Genomic DNA, 14,319 nt, shown 5'->3' on the forward strand with positions numbered 1-14,319 from the left:
TTAGTTGAACCCGAATCGGGTGAGTTCCATCGCGTCATTTCCTACGGTGGTTGATTACCACCAATGACACCAGTATGTTTTTTACATGTCACGTGTGCCACAAGTCTGCTTATTATGTTTGTCTGGCCATGCACCTCTTGAGTTGCACTAACCACTTGTGCATGTGTTTGTGGCATGTTTTTAATTTCATTCTGGAGGCATTATTACTGTATGTGCATACCTTATTCATGTACCCTTGTTTTTCTCTCTCCGTTTTGATTCTCATTACGTTGGTCCCATGATTTGTATTACTAAGGTCCCTCATTGAAAGGTCATCAGAGTGATTGGTTCATTTTCCATAACCAACCACCCATGTAGATAGTGCATTAAGATAGGTCCTGAAAAATTGCCGAGTGATTTACACACATAGGGCAAGAAATATGTTGACCATGACTACACACATATAGACACCTCCAACTATTATAATCGGCGGTATCCCTATTCTGGTTTTAATTGAGACAAGTGGGCTCGCAGATTAAAATTCCATTTGGAGCACCACCTCACTTCATTTTATTTCTCCTCACATCTACACCACTAGGACACTCACCTATATGGCTTGGGAAAAAGATCTCCGACAAAGAGCCCCTCATAGGGTGCCCATTAGGCATTGCAGTGCCGGCCTGATGAGGAGCAAGCCCTATGATGAATCATGACACCCAAATGGGTGTGTGAGGGCCTCACTTCCCAAATTGGGAGACACCCACACTCCTCTACTGAGTAAGGGTGTTGACCAACCTAGCTTCCTTCTCTTCTTTCCCCACCCTACAGGAACTGCATACTCCTTCGGTGCTACATAGTATTTATTGGGGCCTGTATGCTGGACCTATATGTGTCCCTTCTCCCTCATTTGTATTGAGTGATTAGATCAATTTTGCTATTATAGTCCAAATGTGGCGAAAAGTTATTTTCCCCTTTCTTGGAAAAGACTTCGGAAACAAGTCATCATATTGTTGAGTAATATTGTAATTCTCAGTCTTTTCTTTGGTCCTTTCATGTTCACTGGGTTTGGTTGTGTAGCTAAGCAAGTCAAAAGATGCACAAAGTCCTACTGTGGATTAGGAAAACAGTGTTCCTTGCAGTATGTTTAGCGGAGACAAATCTCCATGGTTGTCCAATTGATCTGGGAACATAGGCTGACCTCAGTTTTCCGTCAGAGACAGAGGGGACTCATTAGAATCCAGAGGTGAGCTTCCACCAAAAAACTCCACAAAAACACCAAACACAGATGAAGTCAGCTGTACAACCGCAGACAACTGACATGCACTAGTGGAGAAATTCCAACCCTTGACTGGTGTTCTATGGTTAGCCTGTAGTGAAGAAAGAGAAATACCCCATGACAAATACAAAAGACTCAGAAGGAGATGTTCAAGAATAAGCAGGAGGAGCCAGGGAACAGCAAATGGAGCAAGTCAAAACTCCACAACCTGCAGACACATACTGGTAAAAGCACCCTAACAACACAAGTTTGATAGCCAGAGGCTAAAGTCAAAGCCAGAATGAAAGACCAATAAGACAGTGATGCCATTAATAAGAAAGCAGAAACAACAAGGTGGTGGATGGAATGCTTGAATTAAACTCAACCACTGGCAGTCGCTCTGCCCCACCCAATCCATCATATTTTGCCAATCATGCACCTCAGTTTGGACGCAGCCATATGTATATCAGTCTTAACCCTGCTCCTCGTGGGAACAGTCCAGCCCGAACTGCCAGACCAGGTCCTCCCTGAACCACAACACAAGCAACCAATAACCAGTTTTGCCTTTATTAAAGCTCTTCAGCCAGGTATAGCTTGGTTCCAGTTACACAGTAAGACTGAGAATCACATCTGGGCATACCCGGCAGACCCAGGAAGTCAAATGCAAAAACAACAGTGTGATTGGTGGAATGCTTAAAATCTCCTCCACGTCCAATCACTCAGTCCAAATCCCAATCCATCATTTTTTGAACCGCTATTCCGCCTCTGTTTGTACCTAGCCATACGCAAATCAGTCTTGACCCTACTCCAGTAGGAGCAGTCTAGTCCGAACTGCCAGGCCAGGTCCTCCCTGAACCAAAAGACAAGCATCCCAGGACAGGTTTTGCCCTTATTAGGGCTCCTCAGTCAGGTATAGCTTGGTTCCAGCGGCACAGTGAGGCCGGGACCAATGTCTGGGCATTCATGGGGCACTTAGGACCTTGTTTGGCAGCTTGGGCAGGACTGTTCCCATTGGTGCAGTGTCAAGACTGATTTGTATATAGCTGGGTCCAAACTGAGGTGGCATGGTGTTCAAAATAACGATGGACTGGGATGCGACAGTGATTACCAGTGGCTGAGATTAATTCAAGCATTCTATCCATCACTTTTCTGTATACTTTATTGATAAGAAAGCATCAAGATTAAATGGACAACACACAGGTACTATGAGGGGAAGTACACCACAGAACCACAAGAGTTGAAGGTACTGGAAACACTGCCAATAGTGATATGCGAAGACGCCAGGCACCCAGGAGAAACAGCTCAGACACTCCTTAGAGAGGATAGGATCTGGAACATAACACAACCACACAGGTCACTGGGAACAAAACCAGATAAGGACAAGGATCCACTGAGCAACAGCTCACACATTCCACTTAGGAAGTCGGCAAGGGCCAAGTGTACGGTGAGCATGCACCACTCCACCACATACATGGATAATGATGGTGACGACCGGAGTACTCTCCTTTGTTGATATATAAATAATCCTTATTATAGGACGCTTTGATTGGAACTATAATTCATCTGAGATATTTATACATACACGACTGATAGTGTATGGGACCACACTCAGGTTCTACTTGAGGTGTGGTGAGATACTTTTTGATATTTGCGTTTATGCCCTGAGGAAGTCGTTGGGCCACTCACCCTAGACGAAACACGTGTTGGCTACTGATTACATTCTGGCTATTATATCTATGCCAATGTGTCACTGTGGATTAATACTAAATGATCACGTGGAGAAGATTTGAGAGAAAAAGAAAATAAAAGAAGAACACCGTTTGATGATTTATTGGACTGAAAATTTATTGGATTGGTACTGATGACTGATACCTGAACGCTTATTTGCTTTTTTGCTCGGGAACATCTCTTTGTGTTATACACCACTCCAGGACCAGAAAAATGTGTTACCCAGTAAACCACAAGAAACGCCCAGAAGACTAGGTGAGATCTAACAAGGCCCTATAGGGGAGACTGTTATGGGCATTCTTTTGGCCTCCACAGCTACTGCTTGACGCTCTTGCTGGAGTGGGACTCGGTCCCCAAGCCTACACCTGTACTGCCTCCGAGGGGGAGGAACCCCGCTCGCCACAAATAGCGCGCCAGTTTCCCACACTGCGGGACACGCCCGGTCGTGCCCGGGCCAAGGGCTGGGACCAAGAGCGTGCCCGTCCACGCCTGTCTGAGCCTGGAGGGGGCTGGGCCCCACCTCTAACATCCAATTTCCTCTAACAGTTCACCCAATTAAGCCATCTGCGGTTACAGCACAATTATGGGGAAAAAAAGCCAACTACTACAGCCTCAGCTGGGGTAACTATGTCTACTATTTATTCCTTTATGATTAAAGCCACCAACGCGATCACGCAGGAGATTGCCATGGCAGAAAAGCGATTATCTCTCGGGGAGGGGGGTTTTGCATCTGACGGACCGCTGCTGATTTCTATCCAAGACATAGAGGGCCAAGATGCTCAGGGGTCCCAAGAGCAAAATATGCCACAATCAACTACACAGACACACCCTACTGACTATCCAGCCCCCCCACCCCAACTGCTTCTTTTTTTTTGTTTTTTTTGTTCCTCATATAACCTCCATAGAATAAGCAACCTCTCAGGCTAGTCCGCCTCTGCTGCTCATAACTTGGGGGTCCAGTCTCAGCTGATGTTCTTACGAGAGCAAGCCCGCACAGCACATCATGAGCTGACCAAGGGGTATAATGCTAAGTGCTCCCAGAATAGCCCAAGCTCAGTTATTTCCCTATAAGCATTGACCTTTTGATCTAAGTCCCTAAAGTATCTTACTGAGTTCCACCAGCCTCTCCATGTAGGAGGTGCCGCCTGGCACTAGTTCTTACAGATTTCCCTCCTTGCTAAGAGAGTTAAATAAAACACCAGTTTGTTCTGCAACCCCGAAAGACCTTCTACCCCATCAGGCAACAAGACAATACCAAAGAGAATTACAGAGGAGCTTACCTCCACGTCTTTACCCAAAATGTCTGACAAGGTCTTACCCACAATGCTCCAGAATTCCTTTAGCAGGGGTCAGGTGGCAAACATGTGGATGTTGTCCGCCTTCCAGGAACCACATCTCGTACACCTGGTTTCTCCACCGCCCCTTATTTTAGACAGTTTGAGTGGGGACTAGTATATCCTGTGGAGTGTGAAAAAATGGTTTCTCCTTAGTGCGGCAGATTTCATCAACGGTTAAAGCATCTCTAAAGATAATTGCCATACATTTTTCAGCTCCTCCTCAGCATGTATTTCTCCCAGACCAGGTAAGGATGTCCCAGCTTCATGTCTGCTGCAGAGAGGCGATAATTATACCAGAATCCTACTTCCTTCTTCTTCTTCAGATTTTGATCTTGCAAGTTGTCCTCCATTGAGTTGTCCACAAGGGGATGCCACTGCTGGTTCTTGCACCACATTGAGATTTGGTAATATTTAAATCTGGATAATGTGCCGTTGGTTAAATTTTTCCAGGAATCCCATGGCAGACATTTGTCTCCATCTACTACATCCATCCAACGTGCCACACCGCATCTTTTAATGGCAGAACTAAAGCGTCCAAGAGGCACTCGGGTGTTCCTGGGGAGTCCCACACGGGGGCCCATTCACTATAGTAGGATAAACCTAAACTAGAGCAGGAGTCAAACCATAGTTTGGCAGCAGCATATAAGACTTTCAGGCTGACTTTTTTAAGGTATTTGGGGGCACCAAATTTGTACATAAAACCCTCCTCAGGGCTGTCCATCAGCATAGCCTTGAACGTGCAGCCAATCAAGGTGTTGTTTGGCCTGAGAAGTAACATCCTGCAGTTCTTCAGTTGATATGCTCAACAGTACAGCTGGAGGTCGGGTAGGCCCAGGCCGCCATGCGAAAGCTTATGTCTTAGCTTCTTCCAAGACAGCCGGATCCCCTTGCCCGCCCATATAAAAGCACAAATACTTCCCTAAATTTTAACTAAAAGGCCTTTATCAAACGCCAGCGGGACAGTATTAAAAATGTAGGCAAACTTAGGGAGGATGGTCATTTTAATCAAGTTAACCCTCCCAAAATGTGTAAGCAGGAGGTTCTGCCATTTTTTCAGAACTACATCAACCTCCTTGGAGACTCTTACTAGGTATAATTTAGGGATTTCTTTTAGCTCCTGTATTATGGTTACACCAAGATATCTTATCTCCTTAGATAGCCTTACCCCTGAGCTGCCACGTTCCAAGCCATAACTTCAGTCTTGTCATTATTAACCTCATACCCAGACAGCTTCCCGAAAGCCTGTACTTCAGTGAGTAATTCTGGTAGAGTTTATTTGATGTTAGACGACAATATAATCAAATCATCGGCATACAGGACTAGCTTCCTTGTAAAACCATTTACGACAAAAAGGTAGATCTTTTTATTTTGCCTCAAACATTGAGCCAAAGGCTCAATGTATAAGTCAAAGAAAATAGGTGACGCTCTATTAACACAGGTGCTGTGAGATTGCCATTAACCACAATCTGGGCCCGGGGAGATTTATAGATTTTATTAAGGACCTCTCTAAAGGTCTCATCAAAACCAAAAGCCTTCAATACTCTATTCGGGTAATGCCAGTTAACTCGATTGAAGGCTTTTTCTGCGTCTAGGGTGATGATTGAAAGTGGAACACCATGCCCCATTGCCAGGTCCATTGAGCCAATTAAAGTGAGAACCTGATCCTTCATCTGCCTCTCCGGGAGGAAGCCCTTCTGGTCTTCGTGAATTATCGGCCCCACGATCTTACAAAGACAGGCATTTAGTACCCCAGCAAAGATCTTATAATCGCAGTTCAATAGTGATATTGGCCGATAAGACTGGAATTGTGTAGGATCCTTCCCGGGCTTTAAGATTAGTGTAATGACAGCCTCACTCCACGAGTCTGGTAAAGGGGAGGTGCCTCTCAAAAATTCATTAAACAGCTTCAACCACATTGGGATAACTTCATCTGCCAGTAACACATAGATCTCGTTAGGGATCGCATCTTGCCCAGTAGCTATCCCTTTCTTGATTTTCTTTAGGGCAGTGAGGATTTCGTTCCCTGTTATATCTTGGGTGAGCAATGCTAGGGTATCTAAACTCAGCTTTGGGTGCTGTTTCCCAGCGAGCCACTGATCTAAGGCACCATTGTCTACCACTAAGTCCTCCCAGTACAAGTCCTGGAAGAATGTAGTAAAAGCCAGTTCAATGTCATCTTTATCCTCAACATACTAGCTGCCACTACCCAGTTTAATCTTACTGATAGAATTATGGGATCTATCTTTTCTACTCTTCATTGCAAGTAGTTTACCACAATTCTCTCCCTGATCAAAGTCCCTCATTTGCTGACTTCCCATTTTTGCAACATAATTTCTTCAATCTTAATTTTTTTATTTATGTTTTTATTTATTTTTTTCCTCATATGACCTCCGTAGCTACTGCCACCTCTCGATCTGTCCCACCACTGGTGCAGATAACTTTTTGGTGATACTTAGTCTCAGCTGATGTATTCCAAACGGGGGATACCCGTTTCTACTCAACTTGAGCTGACCCAGAGGTTTTAATCATTGGAAGTTTTCCTATACTCAGATCTAACATAAGGTGACCCAAAAACTACTCAAGAAGGGTCATCCAACCGATTCCAAAACAACCCAATGTCAGGCCTTTCCCTTAAAACATTAACCCTCTGATCTACAGCTCGGTAATACTTGACAGAATTCCACCAGGCATTCCAACTGGGAGAGATTTGCTGACGCCGCAACATACAAATCTCTCTCCTGGCCAACAAAATCAGATAGAATACCAATTTGTATTGGGGTCCAAAGTGTATTCGTGTATCTTGGGGGAAGACGCAAATATGTGGACATCATCCGCATTCTGGAATCCACACCTCCAGCGTTTGGCTTCTCCTCCACCCTTCAATTTAGACATTTTAAGAGGGGTCCAGTATATCCTATGGAGTGTGAAAAAATTATTTCTTCTGAGTGCAGCAGATTTAACCACAGAATAAAGCAGGTCATTAGATACTTGCCATAACTCTTTCCGTTCCTCGCTAGGCAAGTCGTTCTCCCAGACCTGGTAAGGCTTTTCCATCCCTCGTTCTGCTGCAGCCAGAAGATAATTGTACCATAAAGCAACTTCTTTCTTCCTTGGGGTCTGGTTTTGCAAGTCACTTTCCATGAAATTATCTTCACAACACGACCAGTTTTGAGATTTACACCATGAGGAGAGCTGATAGTGTTTAAATCTGGACAGGGTTCCATTTGTAATATGGTTCCAGAATTCCCAAGGATGACATATACTGTCCACTACCAAGTCCCCCCAATGTAGAACTACTGCCGCTATCAGAGGCTGAGCTAGGGCGTCCAAAATGCACTCTGGGGTTCCAAGTGAATCCCACACCGGCGCTCATTCACTATAATAGGAGAGCCCCAAGCAGTTTCGACAGTCTGACCAAAGCTTGGCCGCCATACCCAGTGTCTTCAGACAGACCTTTTTATAAAATTTTGGAGAGCCAAATTTATACATAAAACTGTGCTCCCCTAAACCCTCCAGCATGGCTTTGAACATATTACCAATTAATGAGTTATCCGGGGTATGCAATAGCATCCTGACATTTTTCAGCTGATAAGCCCAACAGTAGAGCTGAAAGTCTGGTAAACCCATACCACCCTGTGTTAGTTTGCGCCTACGTTTTTTCCACAACAGCCTAATCCCTTTTCCTGCCCAAATATAAGAAGAAATCCTGCCCTGAATATTAAGAATCTCAGCTCTTGGGAATTCTAATGGTATGTTATTAAAAAGATAAGTATATTTCGGGAGGACACACATTTTGACCAGATTGACCCATACGTAGTGAGATAAAGGAATATTCTGCCATCTTTTTAAAAGGAGCTCAACTTTCTTTGAAACTCTGTCTAAATTAACCTTTGGGATTTTCCTGGGATCTTGAGTTATTGTAATTACGAGGTATCTAAGTTCTGTTGCATATGGTTCAAACTGATTAACAATATTCCAAGCCATAACCTCAGTCTTATCCCTATTTATTTCGTAACCCAAGAATTTTCCAAAAGTTTGAGTTTCAAGTATAAGTTTGTGTAGGGTGATGTCCACATTGGATGAAAACACAACTAAATCGTCCGCATATAAAGCTATTTTCTTAATATACCCGCCGAATTCTAAAGGAACAATTTTTTTATTTGATCTTAATCTCTGAGCCAAAGGCTCCATATAAATATCAAATAAAATAGGGGACAAAGGGCAACCTTGCCTAGTACCACGTTCTATGATAACAATGGGAGAAAGATTTCCATTAACTAAAATCCGGGCCCAAGGAGTACTATACATTTTTTTAATAACATCTCTAATGCCGGGAATAAAATCCATAACATTCAAGGTCCTATCTAAAAAGTGCCAGTTCACACGATCGAAGGCTTTAGCCGCGTCGACCGTGATGATTGACAAAGGAAGACTCCTAGATGATGCTAAATCCACTGTACCAACTAAAGTATATACCAAATCTGACATTTGTCTACCCGGAAGGAAACCCTTTTGATCTTCATGAATTATTTGGGCTGCGATTTTACAAAGCTGTTTATTCAATATACCTGCAAAAACCTTATAATCAACATTTAATAAGGAAATTGGACGGTACGATTGACACTGAAAGGGATCCTTACCGGGCTTCAAAATCAGGGTGATAACTGCATCAGACCATGAATTTGGCAGAGGAGATGTACCCTTTAATATTTCATTAAACCATTTTAACCAAACTGGAATGATTTCATCCTTCAGCATGGAATACACCTCCATTGGGATTGCATCGGGGCCTGCAGCTTTCCCCTTTTTTGCCGTGTCTAACACTTCCAATATCTCAGTGCCTGTTATTTCTAAGGAAAGAAATTGTTGACTAGCCTCAGTTAACCTCGGAAGCTGTTTTTGTTCCAGCCAACTATCAATAAACTCCTCCACCCCCTGGAGATCTTCATGATAAAGATCTTGAAAGAACACTGTAAAAGACTGTTCTATTTTATCGTTCTCCTCATTAAGTTGTGTGCCCACTTTAATCTTGTTAATATACATACTAGCTCTGTCGATCGTTGACTTAATGGCGAGTAGCTTACCACAGTTCTCCCCTTGGTCAAACTCCTGCATTTTACTTATCTCCCACTTTTGGTGTAAACATTTTTCTGTCTTAAGTTAAAATTTTAGCTGCCGCTCCTCCACTCTCTTTACCCAATGTTCTTTCTCTGGATCCTCATAAGGTCTGGCTCTCAGATCAGCTTCAGCCCCCACTATCTGTTGTTCTAAATTAACCAGTTCTTCCCTCTCTGACCTAACCCACCCAGTTACTGCCCCTTTTAATATCCGCCTCAGCCAAGCCTTAAAGGCATCCCAGACGATATGTTGGGAGGCAGACCCTAAGTTATTATGGAAAAAGGTGTCAGTTTCAGACTTCAAAAGGCCCGGAGGAGAAGATAGCAGGAGAAACCTCCTATTTAATGTCCATCTCCTTAAAGAATGGTCTGGAGGAAAATCGAGTTTAAAAACCAAAGCTCCATGGTCCGATAAATGAATGGGCAGATATTTAATTAAGCTCACCTTATGAGATTCTGCATAATCCATAAATACATAGTCTATCCTGGAATAGTGGGAGTTCTTTTTACTATAAAGGGAGTACTCCCTAACCTCACCATGTTTTTTCCTCCACACATCACATAAATTAAATTTGTTCAAAATATTCAACAGATGAGCTTTAACACGAGTTATTGTCTAAAAGTACGTTGAAATCGCCAGCCAGGATCAAAGGGGCATGAAAGTCTGCGAGGGCCAAGCAGAGATTGTTCAAGGGGAAAATATCATCTTCGTTAGGCCCGTAGTAACTTACTAAAGTATATTTAACCCCTTTAAATTTGATTTCGACGATAGCCCAATGTCCTCTATTATCTACCTGAGACTTAGTAAACTCGACTCCCGAGTTCATTTTTAATATTATCGCAACCCCTTTAGAGCAGCATTGCTGATCCGAAGTAATCATTTTATCCACCCATTTTTGTTTACCAAATAGTGCCTTGCACTCTGCGTGCAAAAGATGGGTGTCCTGGATCAAGAGCAGTCTAGCTGAACTATTTCTTAAATATTGAAGAATCAGGTGTTGCCTTCTTCTGACTCTCAAGCCATTAACATTCCAACTTATACACTCAAGATATTCCCCATCATAGAACATGTTCCACCCTCTGCAGTAGCTACTAGAAGTTATAATGTCACATGAATTTAGTATATGTATATATATATATTTTTTTTTTCCAATGCTCCCCACCAAACTCCGGGAAAACCCCCATTAACCCCCATCACCACCCAACTACACCCCCCCCCCCCCCCGCGGGAACCCTCCCAAACTACCTATTGGCAGTAAATATTGCCTTTTGAGCCGCGGGCCCCAAGCCTAGCTTCTTGTATGTAAGATATTAATTTTTAAAATAAAACTTAGATGCTGATTCACATACTCCAAAACCTTACACTGTGGCCTTACATTGTGCAAGAAAACTGTCAACCTCCTCCGGAAACCTAAAATTATACAATGTGTTCGCGAGGACCACATTCAAGAAGGCAGGAAACCGCAACTGCACCTGTGCTCCTAAATCCCTTAAAGCGTCCATTCGCTTTCCCAGTTCCCATCTCCGGTCTTCCGTGACCCGGGAAATATTAGAACGGATTCTAAAGGAAGCATCTTGAACCTGAATAGTTTTAAGTTTAAGTGCCGCCCCCAATAAATGCTCCTTTAGAGAATAGGACTGTATATAGACCAAGATCTTTCTAGGTTTTTTCCGAGCCGGATTTAACCTAAAGGGGTCTCTATGAATCCATTGAATTTCGACTTCCCAAACCGGAGCCGATGCAATCTGGGGGAAAGCTTTGGTCAGAATATCAATAACGTAGGATTTTAGGTTATCTCCTTCCAGCCCTTCTTTTAAATCTAAAATCTGAATGTTGTTCCTTCTTGACATATTTTCCAGTCTCTCCAATCTCTCTGCCATTTCCCGCTCTCTTGCTTTAAGACTTAATACCTCTTGAGCATTGTCCTTTACCTCCTGGCTCAGTTCCCCTACTTTTTGTTCTAGATCTTCCATCCTGTGGGTGAGTGCCCAAAACATTTCTTCTAAACCAGTGCAGGTATCTTGTATTTTTTTCTGGTTCTTTTCCGAAGTAGAGAAGCGAGCCCCAATTTCCAGAGTCAGCTGTTTTAACAACCCCTGTACTGTTTCAGCACTTTGAGCAACCTCCTCCACTGGCGTAGAGCCCGCCTCTTCAAGCTCTTCTTGTCTGTCCTCCCCAGATGATGCAGGCATAACGCTCAGAAGGGCAAAACGATTAGAAAGTGTAATAGAGGGGTCCACTTCCCTATTTTCCTCTACAGTGGCTGTAGACTCAGACTGTTCTACGGAGTCTATGCTGCCCTGTAAATTGGCCATGAAGTAAGACCGAAGTGAGGGGGCTCCCTTTATGGGGACTAAGTTCTTATTTTTCTTACGGCTCTTTGCTGAGGTGGGCTTCACAGATTTATTAGGTTTACTAGGTAACTGCCTCTGATTAGGATTCTCTCTGGTTTCGCCTTTACCGATCTCAGAGACTTGATGAGACTGTGCTGCCGGAAGATCTCCCCCTAAAAAATTACGCGATCTTAACTTATACCTCCTCCCCCAAGTCAACTCAGTGGTTGAAATGGAAGAAGCGATAGAGGTGGTGGTAATAGTAGTAGGGGTAATAGTGGAGGTGGTAATGGGGCTTAAACAGCCTGGAGTATCAGAAAACTGCGAGTTTAACTGTCCCTCCCTGACGGCCTATGCGGCTTCAGGGGAACCAGGTTGTCAACCAGATTGTTGAATAACTACCTCCATGGGGCAGGGGTAAAATACATATCTCAATTTCATGCCCTGTATTATCCACTCTCTCGAAAAAATAGAGATGTCATAAGAGGAGACCGAACTCTGTCTTATCACCCCATTTAGATCTGTGCAAGGCTCGGAGGACGAACCGTACTTAATTCCCAAACTTAACCCTGCCAGTAGTATCAAATGCGCTGATACAGTTAATAGTGCACCGAACACGACGATGCTCTGCAAGTACGCCAGCTGCCCTGAAAAAAATGACGCCAGGAATGTCATGCATCTAAGCTCAGAAAACAGAGGAGGACAATACCATAGTGGGGTCTCTGAATCTTAATTACTTTTACTTTGGTGCCCAGGTCTCACTTTTTCTTAGGCTATAAGTTCTGAGGTGCTTCTAAATATTTTTACAGTTCAGTTCTAAAAAAAAAAAAAAAATCCTACCAGCGTTTTTCTCTCTCCTTCTTTCCTCTTCTCTTTCCAGGCGTTCACCAAAAATCACAGTCATGCAGCCTACCTCGGCTTTTCCTCCAGCGCCTCCCCTCTCCTTTCCTGATCAGCACGTCACCACGGAGGCCCGAAGGGGTCCAAGCAGGAGGGAAAAAGGAGAAACAGAGAGTAAACCCTGTGAGGCGAAGCAAAGCTGCCAGAACAGCACAGAGGCCCCCCAAACGGCAAACAGGCAAGCCAAAACTGCAGTCCTTCCAGCCAACCCCCCGGTGCACCGCCGACCCCCCAAGCGGCCGCCACAAACCAAACGCCGAGAAGCCTGGAGTCAAAACACCAGACGCCACAGGGGCAGCCTGCAGATCCCACCGGCAGCAGCTCGCCCGACCACCCGTCCCACAAGGCACAGAAAAAGATCAAGTAAGGATGCGTTATATACGTCATATGCTCCGCAGTGTATTTTCCACTGTAAATCGGCTGATTATCAGCACCATCATGGTACGGTAGAAGCTAGCTGGGGTGCTCGACTCACGACCGGCTACCTAGCTCGTCGCCATGTTCCCGACTCCAGGATTCGTCTCTCTTAAGTCTAAATTCCCGCTGCAGGTCTTCAACCTTCCCCACTAAGCTTTCTTTTTCCATACCACGAACATGCCCGGCCTTTAAGGCTGCTTCGGCCGCTTTTATCTGCTCCTCTAACGTGGCAATCTCTCTTTTTTCAGATCTGGCCCAGCCCACAGCGGCACCCTTCAAAATCCCTCTCAACCAAGCCTTGAAAGAGTCCCATACTACATGTTGAGGCGCAAAATCTATATTTTGATTGAAAAAGACAGCCGTCTCCCCCTTTAACTTGTCCGGAATATATGGTGGCAGAAGAACCCTCCTATTCAAGGTCCACCTTCTGGGTGGAGACCTTGAGGGGAGCTCTATATTTAAAGCTATTGCACCGTGGTCAGAAAGGTGAATGGGTAAATACTCTATTTTCCTTACTTTCCCTATTTCTGAGAGCTCCATGAAAATATAATCGATCCTTGAGTCATGGCCATTTTTTTTTACTAAAAAAGGAATAGTCCTTGGCATCGCCCTTTTTCTTCCTTCATACATCACATAAGTTTAAATTGCTTAGCATAGCGAGAAGATGGGCTTTAACCCATGGTGCGGCAGTTTGGGTACGGGGGAGGATCTGTCAAGCATATTATTTAGAAGGACATTAAAATCCCCGCCAAATATCAGAGGAGCTTCAGAATCAGCCAGGGAGAGGCAAAGACTGTTCATGGGTGTGATATCGTCTTCGTTTGGACCATAATAACTGGCCAACCTGTAGAAAGTAGCATGACTCCTGATTTCCAATACCCCCCAACGTCCTTTCTCATCTGTTTATGACTTGCTCAACTCTACTCCAGAGTTTGATTTAAATATTATAGCAACTCCTTTAGAGCAGCATTGTTGGTCTGTGGCTATGACTTTATCCACCCACCTTTGTCTATCAAACAGTGCCATACATTCAGACCATACCAAATGCATCTCCTGAAGCATGAGAATCCTAGCTGGGCTGTCCTTCAAATATTGAAGAACAGTCACTGTCTTCTTTTGACTCTCAGTCCATTCACATTCCAACACAGAATTTCTAAACAGTCACCTCCCATAAGACCCGGTCTATCCGCCGTCATCATGTTCCCTGGTCAAGCTGCAAGGTTTCAGCCTCTTATCCGACCTATCACTATTT

The sequence above is a fragment of the Triturus cristatus genome, chromosome 7 (assembly GCF_964204655.1).
Source record: "Triturus cristatus chromosome 7, aTriCri1.1, whole genome shotgun sequence".
In the NCBI taxonomy this organism is placed as follows: Eukaryota; Metazoa; Chordata; class Amphibia; order Caudata; family Salamandridae; genus Triturus; species Triturus cristatus.